Genomic DNA, 25,132 nt, shown 5'->3' with positions numbered 1-25,132 from the left:
AAGAGAAGATGGGAATAAAACCCATAACCTACCCCTGACATAAGGGCGTAAGCTAATGTGAATGGGACTGACCCCAAACAGACACACCCTGTGCGAGGGTAACAATGTGCGAGAAGATGGGACAGACCCATGACCTACTCCGAGACGTAAGGGCGTATGATAATGTGAATGGGACTGACCTCAAACAGACACACTCTGTGTGAGGGTGACAATGTACGAGAAGATGGGACAGAAACCCATGATCTACCCCGAGACGTAAGGAAGGTTAGATACTGTAAATGAGACTGAACCCATAGTTTATCACCAAACATAGGGATGGTTAGCTAATTTAAATGGGACTAATACCCATACAATAATAAGCTAACGTGAATGGGACTGAGGCCCATGAGCAGGTACCCTGAGAGAAGGGTAGACAAAATGAACCCGTAAAGATGGGAGAAACACCGATGTACTGTGAGGAAGCGGGGAAGGCACCCATTCCCATCCCTAATGCAAGGGAGCGTATAGTGTAATGAACACATGGGAAATACACAAATCAAACCATGAATGTTTATGGCATGTCAGGAAGTAGAAAAGTGTTTGATGGAATCCCACCATACAATGCCATGTAGTATAGCTGGTGAGCAAACAAGTTCCTTGATGTAGTGTTTCGAAAACGTCAACTTAAATGCATCTGGAGAATTTGATCCAATAATGAAGTAGGCTTCACAATGGAAAAAGCGATAGCGACTGTGTAATTGAATACTTCGGACCACTGTGGTGGGAGAACGTTCAATTGCGTGGTAGCGATGAACCTATGGCAGTACTCCTTTACAGTTGCACACGTGCATACAGCAGATGAAAAGCATGCTGTACAACGTTACTTGAGCTGGCCGCCTGACTTCTTCATGCACCACGCGGTGCATAGCAAGCAAGTGAGGGTGAGGGTAGGAGATGGTGGCTAATTTGCGAGTATGCCTGAAAAGAGATTATGTGCGTGTGCCCACTTTTAGGAAGTTCCCAGCTCCTCTCACCTCATGGAATAGATGGCAGTGGACTCAGGTAGGATACTGTCTCTTCTGAACGGGCATACAAAGTTGTGGGAGTCCTCGCATATGGAAGGCTCACAGCACCTTCACCCTTGGCATCCTACCGATAGCGCTGCCTGCTTCTCTTTCAATTAGCAGAGTTACTTGGACCTCAGAGGAGTTACTTGGACCTCAGAGGATCTTCAGCAAAAAAAAAACATATGGCAGCACGCACAGTACGATGTGCCGGATAGCTCACGGCACGCTCAGGCGCCAAATAGTGACACGTACGAATCTGACAAGAGGAAGACCACGACATCATGGAGGATCCTTGAGGGACGCAAGCGGCATCAGAAATAAGGTGAGATGCATGCGCTATAATGGTAAAACCGTTAGAAGGCACGGTTCAAACCGCAAAGCAGCGGTTTAACGGCTAATCCGCAAACAGGTCTCAGATGAAGAAAACAATCATTGTCACAAACTGACTCACTAGCACTGTTCCGCTCAGCGTAACGTAAGCTTACAATAAGGCGCCACAACTTTCTTGCAATGCCAGGTAGAAAGTCAGTCATAACTTTGCCCTATGTGACAGGCACGATCCAAGACTGCTCGTTGGAAATATCTCGAGCAAGACGTTATCTTGAGGTAACACTAAGGCGTTGAAGAGACGTGTAAAAACCCACACTCGTGTAACCTCAACATTGTAGATTTCATTCCTTCTCAGTAGGAGGCAACAGTTGTGAGAGAAAATGTTCACTAGCTTTGAAGGGTTGTAGTACTTGAACTCTCACAGACTGACAAAGAAGCATAACTCAATGACTTCCAAAAACTCATTTTTTGCTCTGTGGAGCTACGTGTCACCCATACATCGAAGCACCGTAGAGGCTGGTTGTAGCTATCAGCAAACACACCATGGGAAACAGGATTCCTTTGCGCTGGATGTTGGTCTAGCAAAGATATAGAACTTGTTCAACAGTTGTAGGAAAACCACTGAGAAGGCCTACTTCTCCAGTGTGGGATCTTATACGGATTCTCAAGATGATATATCCTTCCATCTTTTGTGCAAGGACAGTTTTATGAAAATATGAGCTCCAATGAAAATCTGTCCTTAGTGCACAAGTGACCTCCCTTTTGACACTTCACAACAACACTCCTCCAAAATGTCTCCCTCTCCTACACTCCCTGTAATCATGAGAAGCTGTAGGACCTCTTAGATATACTTAACGAATTGTTCCACTAGTCTCTTGCCTTTTCGCTTGCTATGGAAAAGATCCAATCACACTAATAATGAGGAGAACATTTATTATGTTTAAATTCAATTTATTAAACGTCAAAACACAATTACTTTAGGCCCAAACTAAGGTAAATAGAATGTTATAAGAAAAAAGAAAAAGGAAAGGATGACTTCTGGTTCAGGAGTTATGATGAAAACCTACACAATCCCCATATATATCAAGCAGAATAAGCATTGACAAAGCCAATAGGTCTCACTATATTACGAATGCCCACAGTACATATAAGCAAGTACCAGCTATATGGTAGTGCAAGCATTTCTCCAAGGGCTCAAGTACCTTCTCCCACTGGCTGAAAACCCTGGTGGGGCTCACCCATGGTGCAGCAGAGCACGGACAGTATGCGATGACGCATACAGGATGATCCAGCATGTTGTGCCTGCAAGAAGAGAGAAACAAGCATTGGCATAGCCAATAGGTCTCGCCTTTGGGACCTTATAAGTGTTTAGCCATGCAACAGTTGCATAAGTAAATACTTATAAGGTACCAAAAGCGAGACCTATTGGCTATGCCAAGCGGCCGTGCGGCCGCGAAAGTGAAAGTAATCGCAGTAAATACGGCGCGCGCACCCGCGCACATGCACTGTAGCTCTAGGCTGGCCTGGTAGCACTTTTTGGAGCCCTCTCAATAAGCCTCGCCAGACCAGCGCATGCGCTGGGTCAGGCGAGACCTAAAAAGGAAATGTCATATGCGAGAAAATAAAAGAAGCAAATAATATACAGTATAAACATAGATCAGACACCCACCACTTCAGTCTGCAAAATGATAGCTTGCCTAAAATTTGAATTTTTGGTTTCAAATGTGTAGTTCAGAATCTGTGGATAAAATGATAGGAGTGATCCCTAGGGTTTGTAGAGATGGCTTGTGCAAGGAGAAGTCAGAGAAAAATACGGTTTGACAATTTGCTTTTTTCGCAAGTAATCATAATTTGAACTCCTCACAAGTCATCTTTAATCTGTACCTTAAAACTATGAAAAAGATTCCACCAACACACAAGGTCTTTTGGGACAGGGTCCCACCTGTCCCGGTTGCTCGGATGCCTTAAATCTCAGGGACCTGAGAGCAGGACCTCTGGAATTATACGATTCTGCTGTTGTAGCGCTTTTCTTTGCATCATTATGGATTTGCTGCATTTGCCACATCATCCATCATCTACTGCATAATTTGCACAGCATACAACATAACGCTCAAATGTATTTTGTATTGTATTCCAAAACTTGTCAGTTGCATGTCCCAGTCTCTGTGTCTGACTGTGTGGGGGCGCCAGATTTTTAAGTCGAGCCCGGGAAACATTCGCTGCTCTGTGAGGCATGCTGTATTCGAGTATGGACTTGAAGCCCTGCCCGCTCTCCGCCCATATTTTTTATCGGCTTGTGTCATTGTCCCTCGTAAATTCTGGCTTCTGATTCGTTAATAGGCTTGTTAGTTCCTACCTAGTACCGCCTTGTCTTCATTTGTAACCCCCCATGAGGACTGGCCCCTTTCCTTCTGTTGTTACACAGTATGTCTTATTAAGTCTGTAAGCACTATTTTCTTTAATGAGTTTTTCCTACTGCAGCCACGACATGCTTTCCTGCAACATTCAGCGTGCCATAGGTGCTTTCACTTTCCAAGCAGCCCGTGACAATGGCGGCTGCTTCTTTGAAATTAAATAGGTCTCACATTTACAGGAGCTTGAGCAATGGGCATTGTAAATGACACTGCCTTTTATTCATGGGTTAATTATCAAAACAGATAAATAAGAGGCATTGTCATTTATCAATAGCTTAAACTCTCGCAAATGTGAAACCTATTGCATTGCAAATGTTTGTTCCAGGCCATCTCCTGGCAGCTTCACTTCACTTGAGTCGCGTTTACCACACGGTAGTGTACGCTTCTAGCTGCTTCGAGGCTCTACAAGCTCATCTCGGGGGCGATTGTCGGCACTCAAATTAGAGACAAAGATGCTGTGTTTAAAAATTACACAGCGCCCAGGTGCTAAACTTGTTGAAACATTCAAAGATACCGACCTCTGGTCCTAGTTTCTGAAAGTATACTATGGCATTTTAGATTAACACATTAAAATATTTTTATGCATAATCATTTTGTTTTTCTTTAATCAGATCAACACTGGCTCTGTGGGCCCTTGCCTTTCCATCAATCAATGATTTGTGAGTCTGTGGTGTGCGTCTACTCTACAGAAGCGCAAGTGCCCTCAGTTTCCAAGTGCACTGAAAAGTGGGAGAAGAGGGTTTGTGTGCACGCACAGATGATTTCACCCATGCATGAGCGCCTGTGCACAAGCGTTTATCTATGTGTATAATTGTATGTGTGTATATACAGTGGTGCAGCAATGGTTCAGGGGCGTAATACAGGCCCCCACATCCCTCAGCACTGTACTCACACCGGAGAGCTCCGGATTAAATCCGGAGCGGGGGCCCCTCTGTGTACCTTGCAGGGGGGCCCCTTCCACTATCGTTACGCCACTGCAATGGTTCCATGAACCCTAATGCAAGCGATAAAAAACGGACACCCTGTTCTCTAGTACGAGAGCAAAATAATAATAATAATAAACAGCAATAATTGGGGGAGTGGGCCCCTCAGATCAAATGTCCCGGTGCAGCTGCACCTTCTGCACCAAAAGTAGCTAAGTTCCTTTGTGTGCATGCTCGTGTGTGTGTGCTAAAGACCCTAAAGCTGCTGTTGCCCTCTCATCTTAACTAATATACCCTCCCTGGCACTGTTGACGCAGAGCCCAGAGGAGAGCTCAAGTTCTCTGGAGGTCTTGAGGATACTTGGGAGAGGCTGTATGAGCGCACATAGTTGTGCCCGTCATCGCAGGAGAGCTGTGGGAACAATGGGCCTGATTACGATATTGGCGGTCCGTTGCGGCAAGCGGGAGAACCAGGTTTTGCTGCGGTGTTGCTATATCGCCCCCAGTAACAAAATCAGCAGGGGGCTGTTCCATCAAAATTGCCAGGGCTGGTTTGGTTTCGCTGTCCAGCCCTGGCAATTTTGATGGAACAGCCCCCCTGCTGGTTTTGTTACTGGGGGCGATATAGCAACACCGCAGCAAAACCAGCCACAAGTCACAAAAACGGCCCCCACCACTGCAAAATCGGCTCCCATCCTTCCAGCCTCACAGGGGAAACTCCCGATGCCCACTACGGTCAGTCTGTGCCTGGGAGAACGCCGCCAAGCTGGCAGCGTCCTGACCGCCACATTATGATTTTACCGCCGGGCTGGCGGTGTTGTTTCGGCGGAGCTATGGCGACGGCATGCTTTGGCTCAAAGAGAGCCTGAACCATATACCACAGCCGTGGCAGCGCCACTTGCTCATCGGGTGCACTGTGTACCATGTACCATGTTGTGCATGGCACAGTGCACGCACCATAGTGCAACTATAGGGGGACACAACATGTACCCCCATGCACTTTGGCCAATGGGCAAAATCGCCTTGGGGCCCTGTTTGGGGACCCTTCCCTGCCTCTCCATCAACCATTTCATGGAATTGTCCCCGCCATGAAAAGGTCCGCGGAAAGGCAGGTCGTGGAATGCTTGAATTAATCTCAGCCACTGGTAATCACTCTGGTAATCACTCTGGCCACATCCCAATCCATCATTATTTTGTACACTAGGTCCTTGTGGCAGCGCCTCCTGTGACATTTCTCCTGTCAAGCTTGTCCACAGTCCACTACCAACCTCTGTTTGAACCTCCCCTGCTCGTTTTTGTTCTGTTTTGCCTTTTCTGCTCCTTTTTCTGTCCTCTGTTTTGCCTTTTTCTGCACTGTTTTGCCTTCGCTACTTGTTTTTCTGCCCCCATGTTGCCTTTTCTGCTCATGTTTTGCCCTCTTCTTCTTTGTTTTGCCCTTTCTGCTCATTTTTCTGCTCTTTGTTTTGCCTTTTTTGCTCGTTTTTCTGCCTTGTGTTTTGCCCTTTTGCCCTCTTCTACTCTGGTTTGCCTTTTCTGCTTATTCTTCTGCCCTCTTGTTTTGCCTTTTTCTGCTCATCTCTTCCCTCTTTCAGCCGTTTCCCTCATCCTGCGACCCAGTGACCTGCCCTCCCCCAGGACCTACTTAATGGAAGCCGCAGTGCGACCCCATTAAGCAGGTCCTCGTGCCATCACCCCCTGCGATAGTACTCCTGTCCAGCCTGCCCACAGACCGTCACCCTCCGCTACCTATCTACCTGCTGCCCTCTGTTTGTGCCTCCTCTGCTTTTTTCATGTTCTGTTATGCTTTTTCTACTTCTTTTTGTGCCCTCTGTTTTGTCTTTCTCTGCACATTTTTGTGCCCTCTGTTTTGCTTTTTCTGCTTGTTTTTCTGCCTCTTCTTCTACTTTTTCTGCCCTCTGTTTTGTCTTTTCTGCTAATTTTTCTGCATTCCATTTTGCCTTTTTTGCTTGTTTTTCTGCCCTCTGTTTTGCCTTCTTATGTTCCATGTTGACTTTTCTGCTTGGTTATCTGCCCTCTGTTTTGTCTTTTCTGCTCTGGTTTCTGTCCTCTATTTTGCCCTCATCTGCTCTGTTTTGCCTTTTTTATTTGTTTTTCTGCCCTCTGGTTTGCCTTTTCTTCTAGTTTTTCTGCCCTTTGTTTTGCCTTTACTCCTTGCTCGTTTTACTGCCCTCTGTTCTTCCTTTTTCTGTTTGTTTATTCCCTCTTCCCGTGGATTCCTCAAGACTTGGCTTTTTGACAGAGACCTCACACCCCAGCACCCAAATACTCTCAGGGGTGACAGTGCAGCACTCTACAAATACTGATTAATTGACTATGCCACCTCTGTTTGGACCCAGCCATATGTAAATCAGTCCTGACCCTGCTCCAGTGGAAGCAGTCCAGCCCATGCTGCCAGGCCAGGTCTTCCATGAACCACAACACAAGCAACGCAGGGTCGGGTTTGCCCTAGTCAGGGCTCATTAGCCAGGTATAGCTTGGGCCCAGTGGCACAGTGTCCATGGGACCCCCCTGGAGATCGAGCGCTGTCGTGAAGCCTCTATGTTGAAGGAGGGGGATGATGCCCTGGAGGGTAGTCATCTGGAAATGTGCAAATATAATGCACTGGTTCCCCAGGGTTCAATCCTCAGCCCTTTATTATTTAACATCTATGTTAGGTCAATGGCGAGGATTGCGGAGGAAGCTGGGTTGTCCCTCTTTTCGTACGCCAATGACACCCAGATTGTCTTCTCCCTCTCTGCTGGTCAGGTGTCTAAACCCTCCCTACTTTAGGCCGTTTTGAGGAATATAGCAGGCTGGATGCATACGAACCTGTTAAAACTCAACGGCGATAAAACAGAAGTGCTGATCGTGGGCAAGAATAAAGATCTGTGGGGCCACCAGAATTGGCCCACTGAAATGGGTCCTCTACCTCAGCCGAAACATCAGGTCCACAATTTGGGCGTCTTAATTGACAACAAACTATCCATGAAGCAGCAAGCAGTGAGAGTAGCCTCGACTTGCTTCACAATCCTTAGATGGCTTAAGAATATCTTATGGATGTTGCCCCCTTCTACCCAACGTACCGTGGTCCAAGCTCTTATCACCTCTAGACTGGACTACAGTAACATTCTGTACTTGGGTGCCACTAAGGATGAGTTACGCAAACTTCAGTTGGCACAGAATGCTGCAGCAAGACTGCTTTGTAAGATTACTAAAACTGCTTCCATCTCTGGGTCGCTTCGAGACCTCCACTGGCTCAAGATTGAGAACCGTATTAAATTTAAAATTTGGAGTCTTATGTTTAAAATAAAATCTGGTAAGGCGCCACACTATCTGAAGACTTTAGTTCACCCTTATGCACCATCTCGAGTGCTCCACTCTGCTACTCAGGCCAAGTTTAATGCTCCTAGGACGAGATTAGTGCGTTTGGGCGGTCGCTCTTTCTCGTGTCTGGGTCCCTCTTTATGGAACTCCCTTCCTATAGGTCCCCAGAATGAACTTTCTTATGAGAATTTTCGGAAGGGTTTAAAAACGTGGCTATTTAATATGTAGATTTCTTCCTTATTGCTCTTGGCTCTTTTCAGGCGGTGCCGGGAAACGATAGGGTAGCTGTGCGCCTTACAAAATCAAAATAACAATAACTGGTTGAGGAGCCTAAGACCTCGAGAGCGTCTCAATCAAGAAATCACCTTCCTTCTTAATGACATACATGCAATCTTATATTATGCTGTGGCCCTCTAGATGACCTTGTGGTATACTGCAGTTTCCTCAGGGGTGAGACCCTGACTGGGTAGTGGTTTAAGTCAGGCTCACATGGGAAATCCACATTATGATCATGCCATGGCTCGTTTGTGGGTTCCTCATCTGGTGACAAGTTATTGAAAGCACCATAGGGCTTCCTGGTGGTGAACCAGAGAAGGGGGCCCATCTTGTGACTCTGGCGGAGGCAGTGGGGGAGGAGTGCATGGGTGCCATGGTTGCAGTGGAAGGAGAAGTTAGAGGGAGGGGACTGTGGGGCAGAGGCACAAGACTAGCGTCTGTGTATCTGCATCTCTTGGTTGTGGGTTCGGGAAAGGGAGGCTGAAACAAGGTTCTTCCTCAAAGGTGAGTCTCCTCTCGCCTGGCATAGGCTTCTAAGGTAGTGGTTTAGCAAAGATCTTACCACTAACTGGGTGGATGAAGAGAAGATCTGTTTTGCGTCCAACTCCTGCTGAAGCCCCTAAAATATTGGGCATCTGTGTTTTTCTCCCTGGACGTTGATGGCCGTTTCAGCCTCTCCTTTATCTTAGGAGTCCCAGATGATTTTGGAGTCAGTGGTGGCTTTGGAACCGAGGAGGGCTTAGGAGCCAAGGAAAGTTTCATTGTTGATGCTGGCTTGTGGGCGGGAGCCAATGGAGGTGTCAGTGCCAGTTTCTGGTGGTGGCGCTGATGTTTTATGCCCTTGATGCAGCTGGAGCTTGATGATTGATGCAGTTACCTAGAGATCTGGTGGGTTGTGAACCCTTTTGTCGGTGCTAACCAGGGCCTGAAGGCTGGTTTTGCCTTAACTGCTATCCTCTAGGCTCAATGCCTCACTCCTGCAGGATAGTTGTTCTGCCACTGTAAGGGGTCCTTTGTGGGGGCTCATAGGCATAATCACAACTTTGGGCATGTTGTTCATTGGCGGCCCATATTCGGTGCTGGGTCAACATCCTCACGCTAATCACCAGTCTCTCAACAGCACAAACTCTGGGCTGGGTGATGGCTGCACTGGTAAGAAGCTCAATGGTCTCGCTTCCTCCTGTCCTTGGGTGCCAAGAAGACTTCTTCCCTGATGATGTCCAGGGTGCCAGAAAGGTCCCAGTGTGACATATTACTCTGCATCCAGGGGTGTTCTCTCCAGCACCAAAGTGTTTACTTGGAGAAGAAGGGTAAGCACCAAGGGCAAGTGGTGTTACCATGGCATAGGCACAGATTACACACCTTATAGATGTCCGCCAAAGGATATTTGGTGTGGCAACAATGACAATTTTCCGAATGGTGTGCAATACATTACCTGTGCAGCATTATCAGGCGATGCTGGGTCGAGAACAGTGCTGGGCCCCCAATGAGGATTAGACTTCGATGCCATGCAGCGATGAAGGCGGTCTATGGAGAACATTGTGCACATTGGAGCAGAGACGGGATCCAAGCTCAAAGGAACTCTACATGGTAGGGTAGAGAAAACACAAACGGGGCCCGATGAAAAACGTGATGAAACCTGACGGCCTTGGAGCCCTCTCAGTGAAAATCCAAACCCAATGGTAGAACAAGCATTTGCAATGCAATAGGTCTCGCATTTATAAGAGTTTGAGCTATTGGCATTGTAAAATTACAATGCCTTTTATTTATGTTTTGGTTTTAAAACAAATAAAAGCCATTGTCATTTACAATGTCAGTAGCATAAACTTGCATAAAAGCATTGTGTGGAGTGCAGCAGTGTGCGGCGTGCAGCAGTGTGGGGCGTGCAGCAGTGTGAGGCGTGCAGCAGTGTGCGGCATGCAGCAGTGTGCGGCGTGCAGCAGTGTGCGGCGTGCAGCAGAGTGCGGCGTGCAGCAGAGTGCGGCGTGCAGCAGTGTAGCGTGCAGCAGTGTTTCGTGTAGCAGTGTGAGGCATGCAGCACTGTGTGGCATGCAGCGGCGTGCAGAAGTGTGCGGCGTGCAGCAGTGCGCAGCGTGCAGCAGTGTTCAGCGTGCAGCAGTGTGCAGCGTGCAGCAGTGTCGTGCAGCATGCAGCAGTGAGTAATGCAGCAGTGTGCAGCAGTGTGTGGCGTGCATCAGTGTGCGGCATGCAGCAGTGTGTGGCGTGCAGCAGTGTGTGGCATGCAGCAGTGTTTTGTGTAGCAGTGTGAGGCGTGCAGCAGTGTGCGGTGTGCAGCAGTGTGTGGAGTGCAGCAGTGTGCGGCGTGCAGCAGTGTGTGGCGTGCAGCAGTGTGTGGCATGCAGCAGTGTGCAGCGTGCAGCAGTGTGCGGTGCGCAGCAGTGTGCGGCGTGCAGCAGTGTGAGGCGTGCAGCAGTGTGAGGCGTGCAGCAGTGTGAGGCGTGCAGCAGTGTGTGGCGTGCAGCAGTGTGTGGCGTGCAGCAGTGTGTGGCGTGCAGCAGTGTGTGGCGTGCAGCAGTGTGAGGCGTGCAGCAGTGTGTGGCGTGCAGCAGTGTGTGGTGTGCAGCAGTGTGTGGCATGCAGCAGTGTTTCGTGTAGCAATGTGAGGCATGCAGCACTGTGTGGCGTGCAGCGGAATGCAGCAGTGTGCTGCGTGCAGCAGTGTGCTGCCTGCAGCAGTGTTGTGCAGCATGCAGCAGTGAGTAATGCAGCAGTGTGCAGCAGTGTGCGGCGTGCAGCAGTGTGCGGCATGCAGCAGTGTGTGCCATGCAGCAGTGTGTGCCGTACAGCAGTGTTTCGCGTACCATTGTGCGGCGTGCAGCAGTGTGTGGCGTGCAGCAGTGTGTGGCGTGCAGCAGTGTGTGGCGTGTAACAGTGTGTGGCGTGCAGCGGCGTGCAGCAGTGTGCGGCATGCAGCAGTGTGCGGCATGCAGCAGTGTGTGGCGTGCAGCAGTGTGTGGTGTGCAGCGGCATGCAGCAGTGTGTGGCATGCAGCAGTGTGTGGCGTGTAGCAGTGTGCAGCATGCAGCAGTGTGCGGCGTGCAGCAGTGTGCGGCATGCAGCAGTGTGAGGCGTGCAGCAGTGTGCGGCGTGCAGCAGTGTGCGGCGTGCAGCAGTGTGCGGCGTGCAGCAGTGTGAGGCATGCAGCAGTGTGCGGCGTGCAGCAGTGTGCGGCATGCAGCAATGTGCGGCGTGCAGCAGTGTGCGGCGTGCAGCAGTGTGAGGCGTGCAGCAGTGTGCGGCGTGCAGCAGTGTGCGGCGTGCAGCAGTGTGCGGCGTGCAGCAGTGTGTGGCGTGCAGCAGTGTGTGGCGTGCAGCAGTGTGAGGCATGCAGCAGTGTGAGTCGTGCAGCAGTGTGAGGCATGCAGCAGTGTGTGGCGTGCAGCAGTGTGTGGCGTGCAGCAGTGTTTCGTGTAGCAGTGTGAGGCATGCAGCACTGTGTGGCGTGCAGCGGCATGCAGCAGTGTGCGGCGTGCAGCAGTGTTCGGCGTGCACCAGTGTTTCATGTAGCATTGTGCGGCATGCAGCAGTGTGTGGCGTGCAGCGGCATGCAGCAGTGTGTGGCATGCAGCAGTGTGTGGCGTGCAGCAGTGTGCCGCGTGCAGCAGTGTGCGGCGTGCAGCAGTGTGCGGCATGCAGCAGTGTGTGGCATGCAGCGGCATGCAGCAGTGTGTGGCGTGCAGCAGTGTGTGTCGTGCAGCAGTGTGTGGTGTGCAGCAGTGTGTGGCGTGCAGCGGCATGCAGCAGTGTGCGGTGTGCAGCAGTGTGCGGCGTGCAGCAGTGTGAGGCGTGCAGCAGTGTGCGGCGTGCAGCAGTGTGCGGCGTGCAGCAGTGTGAGGCGTGCAGCAGTGTGAGGCGTGCAGCAGTGTGTGGCGTGCAGCAGTGTGTGGCGTCTGGCCCTTGCCATCATAGTAGCTTTTTACCAGCTCTTGTTTCAGTCCCATACTTTTAACGTGAAAAACGAAACTACGAGTATCTGCGTGCTTCGGTGCTTAATGAAGAAACAGCCCCACACGGGTTCCCTCATGATATGGGGCTGAACCCCGCTATAAAACAGTACGGAACGAAGTAAGCGATGGAATTAGCCTATAGTAAGCTGAGATCCTTAAACACCTCAATAAAGTCTTCTCGGATTGAACCCAATTTAAGAAAGCACATTGCATACAAAAATCCGTTCTCTGCGACAGTTCGGTGTTGCTACCATAAGTGTACACAAGTGAACAAGTGAACACATTGCGAGAGCATTTGCGTGTAAAGTAAGAACAATGATATACCCATGAAAAAGGAGATAGACGTTTATCTTCTGAAAAGCATTTGGGTAGTCCGATAACACCGCTGTAATCAAAAGTGAAAGTGTTCACTAAATGAACAAGACAAGCCTGGCGGTCGGCGGAGCGTGGCGCGCGCGCGCTTGGGGGCGGGGGAGCGCATTCGAGGCGGGCGAGCGGACCCTTTGAAGTGCTCCCAAAACGCAGATTGCATGGCGGCACGATGCGCGTGATTGTGCGCGTGCTAGCCATGCAATCCGCTTTTTGGGAGCACTTTTAAAACCCGCTTTCAATAGTCTCGCTTTGCGATCGCTTACGCGATAGCAAGGCGAGACCTAAAAAAACAATCTAAGATGGAGTCACTGCCCATGCGCAAAATGCACTGAGAAGAGGAGTCGCGTCATATCTTGTGATTCAAAAGAATTCTTCAAACAAAACCAATTTACAAACGTCCAAGACGAACACTAGGTGGCAGGACTATGCTAAGCAAGTGTACATACAGCCTCACATTATACAAAGAAACAGTTCCCTGGTGTCAGCAGCGGGAGGTTACGACTCATCCAGTCAAAAAGATGGTGAACAAGCTATGCTCATGAAGGGACGGGACAAAAACGAGAATAGGAAGGAAAGCCATCGAATGAGGAGATAGAGAAAGCCAACCAATCATGAGCAAGGGATGACCCAAGACCCTATCTATGCATTGTTCTACTGTAGACAATAGGTGACCGATAACCCAAACTAAAATCGTTTCTAGGCTAGACTTAAAATACAGTGTCTCACAATGAGATCCTTCAAAAAAATAATCTTGCATCAAAAGTGTCCACTGGAGGGCAGCAGTGCAGCAAGAATATTCGATGATGAACTTCAACCCAAAGCTGGTCTAGCAGTTTCGGTTAAAAATCTGTATGACATGGTGCTCCAGGCTACTTTTCCATTGGGACTTGAGATGTTCTGAAATTCCTGGCATGCCAGCCTTGCATTCAGTTCTTTTGAGCTGCTAGAGGTCGCGACAAGTATAGACTAGTCTCCCTGGACGCAGAACTCCTAAAATAACTGATAGCGAATTTACTTCCATTAGGAATAGGTCGTCCATTCAACCTCCCCTTAAGTCTGGTAACCTGGAATTTTCTAACATGGGTCGGCGGGTTCCCCTGTGACGAGGCATCTTAGTTTCTAGGCACTCTAGAAGCTATTCTGTTGAAAGTTCAAGCGGTCTGTAGCAGACTAGGGGGTTGACGACAAGTCGGCGGAGTCGTGTCCCTGGAGCGGAGGGAAGGGAGCGGGTTATTGGGGGTGGAGGGCGGGGTGTTGGGGGCACTATTCCCGTCCATCATAAACGCTCTATCTCCCTGGATTTGAGGTGGGCGAGCCGAGCCAAGGGTCAGGTTCGGCTCTTCGAGCCCTTGCAGAATCCGAGTCCTGGGAATGTTTGCTGTCGAAATTTTACAGCAAACCACAGAAACTATTATATATTTTCTTCAAAATTCCAAAACATGCACTTATTTAACGCGTGGAAGCTTTGACATTAATACGTCACGTTATAGCGCTGAACTGAGAAGTATTTATTAAAGGTGACAGTTCTTAAACCTGGCCATTAGTGAACTAAGAGGCAAGACAGTTGTCATGCAAACACTGAACGTCGCATAACTTATTATAGAGCAACATCATAGTCTATGAAATCAAACACAATAACTATTTGTACAACTGAGTTCACATGTTTGAGGTGCTTTTAGAGCAGAGGTAAGCGCTGCTCTCGGATTATTATTATTATTATTATTATTATTATTATTATTCTTCGGATTAATATAAACATGCAGAATGGGGGGGGTATACAAAATTTTGTACTACCCGCTCCAGCACTTTCATGCACGATAATGATGAAAAAGGCGTTTTAGGGAAAGAAAATATTTGCCTAAGATCACACAATTTAAGCAGGGAAGCCGTAGCTGTTTTGGTTTCCCTTTGTAGAAACCAGCCACTAAATGGGCATATATTTATCACTCCATTTATGTTAATACTTTGTTTTTACCTCTTTGTACACTTGTCTGCAAATTTTATATAGGATGAACTCGACCCAAGGGTATTGGAGATTGACTTGACAACCAGTTACAATACACATGGTCACGTAAATTTTTTATAAGCACAGGGTGATTAAGTGATTCGACTAGAATCACGGGTTGTTGAGCCGACTCCGAGCCTTAACCTGGTTCTTCAGTTCCAAAGCCCAAATCTCTGGCCAAAACACCACATCCGGGGCCAGACTGGGAACCTGCTCTGCCGGCCCCCGTGGCAGCGGGATTGGGCCAAGCTGTTTATTAGGGCCGGTTTCAGCCAGTTTTGTTACAGGGGGGCGATATTGCTAGCCCCGCTATAAAAATGGCCCCCACCCTGGATGCCCACCAGAGAAACGTCCTGTGCCGCTATTGCCAGTCCGGCCCTGATCACATCCGGGATAGAGGGAGGACACCAGGAAGAAGCAACTTGAAAGCTCGGGTCACTATGGGCTCGAGGTTTCAAAAGAACTCCAGCTGAGCATGAGCCAGGATTTAGGGTCGAGCCTGGCTCTAGCTTTCAGTAGCTTGCATACCTCTACCCTGGATTGGCAGGTATGGGAACCGAGGACCAGATTTCACCAGACAGCAGGGACATAGCTTCAGAGGGGTGATTGGGGTGTTACACTCTAATAAATTGTTGGCTACAGGAGCTTCCAGTCGGGTATGGTAAGGTGTCTGTCAGAATTCACCTGGGATTTTTAAATACTCACTCAGACAAAAAACACACATACACTCTTCTGGTTTGAAGGTCTTAAAACACGGGTATTTTACAAAACACTGTGCTGTAAGTACCCCTCACAACCTGCACTCCTTTCCATTGACCCTTAAGCCCCCCTCATGTGTGCTTTAATATTTAACATGATATCCCAGTGTGATTGTCAGAAAATCTGAATCTCACACCCCTCCAGTCTTACTGACCAAGCTTCGCCCCTGCCAGATAGAAATATACGCAGGTGAAATCAGGTCTGGGCATGGCACAAGCACAGTCCAGCCACCTTCTATGGCACCTACAAATAGGCAATGCTTCCCACTGTCAGATCCCAGGCATCTTACTATCAGAACATCTCACTGTAGCCGGAATACATTAAAAACCTTAAACACAAACAATAACACAAATCCTCCGAAAACTGCGTATACAGATATAGTCTGCCTGACAATGTGTGCCCATATAATGCTGCAGGAAAAAGCAGCCCTTCTTAATTTTGCATGATTTATGTGGTATGATAAGTTTGATAAAAACCCTACCAGTGATTCTCAGAAATGTTCATTGGACTATTATGGGAAGACCCACATAATTTTTGACCGCTCATTACATAAAACAAAATTCAGACGTGGCTTGCGTCTCCTCTGATAAACACTGCCATTTACCATTACATGAAACAGAGAGAGAACAAATCCAATTGTCCAAAGCAAGTCTCGACTGCTTTTTTTAGAACTTTGACTAAAGACCTATAGCTCAGACAGGATAGTAGTGGCTCTATGTGTAATGAATATGTGACGTTACAACGCGCTAGTTACACCGCGGTACGTTACATCACAGTTATTGCAACGCAAGTCGTTACAAGGACTTGCGCTAGAGGAGCTGGACTTAGGAATAGTATGATTTACTATTCCAACTCCAGCCTACGTAACAGCAGGGAAGGTGTTAGAATAGTAAATCATACTATTCCTTAGTGTATAGCGCCATCTAGCGCAAGTCGTTGTAACGACTTGCACTAAAATGACCGCGATGTAAACGTACCGCGGTGTAACGACCACATTGTAAAGGTCGTTTGCCATGTGGAATACTTCGTTTAGCTATTTTAATGCACTACATAGCAAGGACAACACAGTATAAGTCTGCTAATTTAATTACAACAGACACACCCCTTCAGCATTGTATATAAATGGAAAAGCCTGATGGGATTTAAAGCAACAAACATATGCCTTATTACTACTCCAAGAAGCTATGTTTCATATCTGAAAGGGTTAGCACGAGCTTGAGACGTGCTTCATTTTTTAAAGCAACGTGACTGCACTAAGAAACAAGGCCAAACAGAACTTTGCATTATGTTAGACCACGGGGACAGCAACCATTCCTTACACATGAGCACTGCATGTACTGCATTAAAGTGTCTGCTTACATTTCACATATTCAGCATTTTCAGTCTCATCTTTAATTGAGTCAAAATGCAGCTTTCCTGCAACGTGTATAAAATACAATAAATCAGTGAGTTTCCAGAATGATGTCAGGGGCTGCATGTGATCACTGTCTGACTACCTCAACCCAACTGTGTGCATTTCTGATATATGCATTTAAAACACAAATTCGACAGCATGAGTTTTTTTCACAGCTATGTTTTAGAAAAAGTCATGGGCAGCTTGAAAAGTGCAACCCTTGAAACTGGTGTGGCTCTAACATACCAAGACCGGCACATGTTGCTTGCAGTTTGCACACACCACCACCTCGCCTTCCCACGTCGCACCGGCAACTCCACTAACCATTTCAAAGATAGATTTGAAATGTTCCTCTGAAGTTTGTTATTCCATGTTTTATTCCTGTGCTGCTGTCCCTGCCCCTCTTCCACATGTTCCTACTTACACAGCAGACTGGCAGACCCACAGAAAAAAAGATATGACCCGATGCTTCTTTTGACGTTACGGTGCTCTGAAAATGAGGGCTCAGATAAAAGGTGTGAGCGTGCCCTAAGACTCACTTCATCGGCCTTCAAAGCCACTGCGCATGCAAGACGTATACTCACTGACGCTACTCACACTTTGACGTTAGTCAGTGCTTGCACGGCTGACCCCTCTCCTAAGTTTGAATAAGTCTTTGGTAGTATATTAGGTAACTGCACAGTAAACAAGCATTGGCATAGCCGATAGGTCTCGCCTTTGGGACTGTATAATTATTTAATCATGCAACACATTATCCTGGGTGCTACAACATCTACTGTTACTTCACATGCCCCTGGGGAATGGCCACACACCCAATGTTGGGCTTTTGTGCTATTTAATGAACACTGGAAATTCAATTTATTCCCAGATAGGACAATTCTGCAACCTAAAGGAATCTAAATGATGAATAAAAACAATGCTCTTCAAATTATGTCTTCACTAACTGCACCAAGGCAAGGCATTGAATAAGAAGCCAACATATGAGTAACAATAAAGCCAACTAATGGTAACCGATGAGCAGGATTTACACCCACTGTCTGTTCTTGGCAAACTGTCAATCGATCTTTTGCAACCAGACAGTTAGCGCTGTCTAGTAGGCTTGTAATAAAAACTTATCTCGAAATTGAATCACACAAGTCAAGAAACCAGTAAAATGCTTGAAGAGTGCAGGTACATGAATAAAGTTATTTCTGTTGGGGATCTAATGCCACTTGTAAGCATTGTGTTTAACATGACAGGTTGGTTATCTTTAAACAACTAATGCCACATGTTTTAATGTCAAATACTGCAAACTGTGATACCAGAGGTTTTAATGAACTCTAATGTGCACAGTGCGAGGTGGCTAATAGCACCACAACTTCTGCTCTTCACGCGTGAGTGTCAGAAAAATCCTTGGCTCAAAACCTATCTCGAACTGCCTGCATTAATGTAAAGCGGTGACAGGCATCACAACTTGATCTTCTCTCGATTATATTCCTATTAAGAAGACATGTTATAGGAAGAAAAAAATGCAGGCAGCACAAAAAATGAACAAAGAGGTTTTGAAACTGCCTAGCCAAACTGGACATCTGTCCGTAGTTTGGAGTCAAGAGAGAAATATTATCAGAGACTGGAGGCCATGGCCATAGCATGATGGATCTTACTGATGGACGCTCTGAGACATTCCACTCATAGTAGCCTGGCCTATACGTTCCAGGACGATGGAGGAGGGTAGGTGAGACCAGTGAATCCCGACCACCAACAAAATGTCCCTCCTATTGACCGGGTCCCTATGAGCATTAATCCGCCTCTCTTGGGGTGGAATAAGAAACCGGCATACATTCAAAGGTGAAGCCAGTTAACCTCACCAGGCCATCCCCTATTAGAGGGAAGAACTGAAGCCCCAGACAGGGGCTTACCTCACTATCTTTGGTCCTGAAGAAGTGCCGCCTGATCATTGGGCACCAGAGGCACGAAACATGTTGACCACTCCACATAGCTAGACCTGGTATCTGTTCGCCATATACACTTGTCCTTTGGGTACCAGCGTCTATTTTAGCCACCATTCACTCACTCCACTAGCTACACTGTTAGTTAGCCCACTCACTTGCACTCATCAATACGGCGTCCTCAGATCCAAAAGATCTCCGACAAAGAGCCCCTAGGCCTGTCAGGCATTGCAGCACCGGCCTGACAAGGAGCACCCAATGATGAAGCATGACACCCTAACGGGTGTGTGAGGGCACCAAGATCTGACCTTCGGGTCTTCCTGCGACAGGACTACCAGATACTTTGTGACCACCGGTGGCCTAGGAGGATCTAACCCTATCTTGAGATTTGCTATACGGAATGAACCCACATACCTAAAAGGAGAGGGGTTCTGCCACCTGGCTCAACAACCGGTTAGGACTCAATACGTCTCCAGCATTAGCACTTCACTTACACAAGACAAACAGATGCCACAAGAGCGAAAGGCAGCATTTATAAAGTGCACCTGGTATGGGTATGTGGAGAAGTGTGGCTCACTGGTTAGAGGAGGCAGACCTGGAAGCAGAGGTCAGCCTGGGACCAGGGTTCAATTCCCGGCTCGGCTGGGTCTTGAGTCCATAAATGTCCATGGACTCGATAATTCTCGCTCCAGTGCATACTCGATTCATGGGTTCACACTCTGCGACTCTGGGCAATAGCTTGCTTAATCTCCACATGGGCCTGGCTTTCACCTTGCGGATGCCCTGCCGGGTTATCTCACAGGGGAATACCAGGACGGGTTCCCTAAGCAAGCGCTTAGAGACCGCTTGGTGATTTGCGCTATATAAATTCCTGCACATTTACATGGGTGTTCACGCACCGCCTGCTGCACTGAGATGTAAGCTGGTGTTTAACGGCTGGAATGGAAGGGGTACTAGGAATATCAAGAAGCGGGGTTCCTGGGTTGGACTGTTTGAATGGCGTAAACTTGCCTACTTTTAGAGTTTATCTGGAAGGTGAGGATTTAAGAATGCGACCTCTCTTTAAATGACGTCACATTGGACATCAGCGAGGGAGGGTGGTGGGAAAGCATTTAAATTCCGCACAGGCCAAGTTAAAACAGATCCAGTTTGAGCCAAGGTGCCAATGAAGTGCTTTCTTGCCTCCTGAATTAAGGTCACACCTTTTCTGGCTGCATGCAAGTCTGGGACCACTGGTACCTACATTTGGAGGCGGGGTAGGCCTGTATATAGCTCCAATCACAGTGGCAAAGTTAGGTGGATGTTTGCTGACGAGATCTGTGTGAAACTTCCGAATCAATGGTTCCAAATGCAGCAAAACAGCTCTGGAGTGTAAATAGTAGGTTCCAACACCTCTAAGATATTTCAGTGGGATGAAGGGAGCGCCAGGGCATGTTGTCAGTTTGAATGCCCCAAACCCACAAGTGGCTTTCTGGGTTGTGAAGACTCTTTTTGTGAGTATCCTATCTGCAGGGGGTGGCGTAGTTTGCTGGGATCTGGAGGCTGCCAGTCATTGACCGTGCCGTAGGCTCTAGAGGGGACACGCAGAAAGTGAATATATGCATTGTTAGATTTACGGTAGGAGTGTTGTGTGTATTAGAAGTTAAGGATAGCCATGTGACATCATCGGTCTAATAATGTATTTGGCCTTTCTGCGTAATTGTACATAATGTTAATAAATAATGTTTTTTAATTTTGCAATAAATACGGCCGGGGGGCTAAAACCTCCTAATCCAAAAAATCCAAAAATTGGTGTAGTCTCAATACTTGCCTTGAAGGAGGGAGGGAGACCTCATCTGGACAAGGGCTGTGGGGACCAAAGGTAAAGAGGGGACTTGGGGGAGTACCAGGCCATATGGACAAGGCCGAGCGCTAATTAGCGCGCGCCGCCATTATGGCGGTCGGACCGATCCCCGGGGAAAAGGAGGAGGTGGGAGCACTCCCACCTCCCCCATTATGCGTCCAATAGGTGGCGTTTCTGCGGGGCGTGAACTAAAGTGCTTCCGGTTCATGCGGGCATCCAGCGTGGGGTCCGACCGGTTTAGACCGGCCTGGCCCGTGCCCCCCCCTTTAAAAGGGGGCATGGGGAGCAGAGCAGTCTCTTGTTCTGCTCTCCCCACGGGCACAGCACCCGGGCCACCGGCGGCCCGTAATGTATTTTTCCCACCCACCATCCCCTAAGGCAGGCAATTTAATTGTGTTGGTCAGGAATGTATTTTGGTTTGTTCTATTTAAAAAAAAAATCCTTGCAGGTATGTCAGGAGATAGCATTAATGCAAACTTGATGATTGGGTACGTTTAATGGTGTTTATCAGCAATGTATTTGTTTTGTTCTTTTGATTTTATTGCAGGTATCGCAGGAGATAGGAGTAATGAAAATGTGATGATTTGGTACATTGTAAATGTGTTTGTCAGTAATTTATTTGCTTTGTTCGTTTATTTTTATTGCAGGTATCTCAGGAGATAGAATTAAAGTAAATTGATGATTAGGTACACTTTCAATGTGTTGGGCAGTAATGCATTTGCTTGTCTCTTTTATTTTCATTACAGGTATCTCTTCTGCGGGCATGCAGCCCGGCACTTCCCGTACAGGGTCCCACAGTGCTGCTTAGTTTATATAGGGTAAGCTGGTGTTGAGCTCGGGGCTGATAAAGCATAGTGCAGGGCAGGGGAGCCAAGTAAACAAGGTGCTGTGATTTTCTTTTTTGGGTTAGGGGCTGAATAAGCATGGTGCTGTGCAGGGGAGCCAAGGAACCATTGTTGTATTGTGCTGGAGAGCTCTGAAGGCATGGTGCCTTGTGAGAAAGCTGAAAAAGTGCTGCGTTGTGCACAAGGATATATGATATTGGCAAATTATTCTAATGTGTGTAGTTTTGACACAATTCATGACTGTAGCTGGCAAACACATATATGTTGTTTCGCACATGCATACCAATGGTACACACTGGTTCCTGAGCTACTGTTTTTCATGCACTTTTCACTGCAGCGGATTCATTGATGCAGTTGAAATAACGAGGCCTCGGAGTGCTGTATCTTGAGTGCCAGCCCCTACCCTGAACAAGGGGTGGGCTCTGGACCTGTAGAACTGTCTTTAAGACCAAATAAACTACTTTATACACTGATTCATCATTTTCAATTCTCGCCTAAATTTACCATTGAAAACCAGGAAGCTGTGAAAAAAACACTTGGATGATTTTAGGACTATTTCACACCTACTTGTTTCTTGTATAAATATATTTTACATTTTTACATCTAATGAACGTGTCCAGTACAGCGCGCATTTCACATCAACAACTGTCTAAGCACTTCAATGGCTGGGCATCTAGTGCTGTGTAAAGAGACCGTGCTGTTGGAGCCGCTTGTGAAACAGACTAGACCCAGGGTTTGAACGATTATTAGAACTGGTGTACGTCATGCTCCGGAGACACGGGGGGCCGTGAGGGACCCAAGCTCGTCTCATCACTGAGGAAGTAAAGAGCGTGGTTTTTACAAGGCATAAGGGACACTTATTCACACACCAGATGGAAGACAGTGTGTACCTTACAGACACAGCACACATAATGGGCTGTGTACCTCACTTTGAGACTAGGAAGAAGTATGACCCTTACTATTCACAGGGGCGGCTCCTCTGCTATGGCGGAGGAGCGTAGCCCCAGTGCTTTCTCGCACTTCGAGAAGCGAAAACATAAAATGGTAATAACTTTCAGTTATTACCATTTTATGTTTCCTTTGCAGGCGGGCAAGTGTGTGGGGCTGCTCTAATAACAGAGCAGGGCAGGGGAGGAGTGGTTTGCCACCTCTTAAGTGAGCAATGACTGGTCGGCTCTCTTGGGCCGTCCAAACCAGTCATCCGAACTTTCCCATTCTCCATGCAGGCTGCATTACAGCCTGCATGGAGAACAGGCCCACCCCTCCAGCCCCTGGTTGAGCTCTGTGTCACGGCACTCAGACCAATCACAACGCTGATTGCAATCACCCACCAGCCATGCCGGCCGCAACTACAGTCACAGCAGCAGTAAGGGGATATATACCTTGCTTAGGTTTCTGCACCCGGAAGGATGGGCTTGCTCACACTTGATGCTTCTGGCCTGACATTGTGTCCGCAAACAAAGTGCACTCGGCCAAAGCCGGCTAATCTAGGGAACAGGGGTGACAAATATGCTGGAGGGTTAGCATAAACATTTAAAAATCAGAAGATTGTCTCCTTTTCCCTTGCTAAAATTACATCCACGCTCTCGTGAAATCAGACCTCATTGCGCTCGTAAGCCATAGAGAGACTACAGAAAGCCAGGTATCTGGGTTGGTCCTAAGAGTCAAAATGCTAGTCTCAAACTATCAAAAGAAATGTCACACAAATAATGTATCCCTGTATCTTTAATATTTGCAAGTGTTTTGACTAATACATTAGACAACATTACTACATTGAATGACAAGTACTAACTTATAGTAATTCAATTCTAAACACAAACCTTTGAATATTCAAGACAGAAGGCCTGATTTAAAGTTTGGCGGATGGGATACTCTATCACAAATGTAACAGATATTCTCTCTGCCGTAGTGTATACGGCACTCATAATACCATGGACGGTGTAGATGCCACTTTTGTGACTGGGAGTATCCCATCCGCCAAACTCGAAACCATGCCAAAGACACATTTTGTACAATAAGTTCCTCCTCCACGCAGTTTTACCATAAAACAGTATTGGTTTGTGTACAGTTGTCCCAAAAGAACTAAAATAGAATGCTGTTGTAGGAAGCTAGCTCTGTATATACTATACCAAAATAAGGTATAGTGTGCTTAGAGTCCAGAAGAACCCCAAAAGTAGGCAGAGGTAAAGGTAGATAGCACCTTACTCTCTATTTGTGGTAGTGTGGGCGAGCAGTAAGGCAGTATCAGAGGGTAATGTTAAGCATTTGTTGTACAAACTCAATCAGCAAATGATGTCACACACTCAAAGACTAAACACAGATCAATTTGATTTGTATAAAAATATTATTTAGTTGTATTCATTTCCTAGAACCAAGAAAGCCTGGTACAGGTAAGTGTATTTGATAATTTTCAAGGCAGGTTGGACAATACAAGCAAGCTGAATGAAAATGACTTTGTTACAGGTTTGTAAATCCTTTCAATACAGTGGAAATTACTGTTAAATTACTTTGAATTACTTTTCAGATTACTTTCTGGATTACTTTTTCTGTCCAGTGTGATACACCTAAATATCACACTGGGACATTTCATAGAGAAAATGTAAGTAAACAATTTTTATTTCTTTGCAGTTTTTCAAAGTTCAATACAAAAACAACTTCACACTTGGAAGTTTTTTCAAGGAAAAACAGTCAATGCATTCCTGTGGAGAGAAATTAAGTTATCGGTTAACAGGTAAGTACTTTGTTGTGGGAGATGGTATTCTGGGGTTAGAACCAGGGTTCGTCAAGGATGCACTCTCAAAACACCCTCAGCGGCACTAGGGAGGCCGGGTGCAGAGTGCTGCGGCCCAATGTTATCTAAAGGGAGATTGGAGGCCTCTGGTTGGTGGCTGCTCATGAGCAGGCCACAAGGTGGTGGGAGTAAAGCTACTGGTGTTTAGCTCAGGGCAAAGGGGATCCATTTTAGCACCCAAAGAAGGCCCGCAGCGGTGCAGCGGCTGCTGGGTGCAGGGTGCTGGTTTGGTGTCGGAGCCTTGTTGATTTCAAAGAAGATTCTTCGGTTTCATCAAAGACTGCAGGCTCAGGAATCAAGATCTTCTGGAGGCGACCACCGGTTAGAGAGGTAAGTTGGGATGCCTGGGGATGCTGAGACACCGTCGGTTGGGCCAGCCAAAGCCGTGGGACTTTGGGTGCAGGGGTGTCTTTAGGCATCGGGTTTTCCTTACCAGCTCTGGTTGCGGTCTGGGGATCCTTCAGAAAGAGGCTGCAGGCTTCGCGGGGAGATTCGAGGCATGTCAGAGATCACCAGATCTCAGGTCAGGATTGCCGGGGAGACCTCCTCATGGTGTTGTGCCACTTGAACTCGGGCCGTGGGCATCGGGTGCAGAGTGGTGCAGACTCGTGGATTTCGCCGGTGCCAGAGTCTGTGGGTGAGCAACTCTGGTGCTCACGGGAAACAGAGTCTTTTCTGTGAAAGGCTGAGTAGGTCCTCGGGGTTCTTGAGGTTTTTAGCTGTGGGACACACCGGGATTTTCGCTTCTGCAGGTTCGAGGTGGGGACAGGCCGGTAGGGCTGGGGCTAAGTCAGTGGGCGTCCTCCGCTTCTTAGCTTTAACACAGCTTCTTCGGTCAGTCTTCTCCTTTTCTTCTTAGTCAGTTCCTGTCTGAGGAGGCAAGGTTCAGGGGTGCCCCTAAATGCTAGATTTCTGG

General features: G+C 47.5%; 1 pseudogene; it reads left to right on the top strand.

Annotated features, from left to right (window-relative positions):
* Positions 1–7,529: 7,529 nt before the first annotated feature.
* LOC146811838 (metal transporter CNNM3-like) overlaps positions 7,530–25,132 on the top strand; it is a 35,982-nt pseudogene continuing 18,379 nt past the window's right edge.

This window comes from Triturus cristatus, chromosome 7 (assembly GCF_964204655.1).
Source record: "Triturus cristatus chromosome 7, aTriCri1.1, whole genome shotgun sequence".
Classification (NCBI taxonomy): Eukaryota; Metazoa; Chordata; class Amphibia; order Caudata; family Salamandridae; genus Triturus; species Triturus cristatus.
The sequence above is the reverse complement of the archived record's forward strand: the minus strand, read 5'-3'. Positions and strand labels throughout refer to the sequence as shown.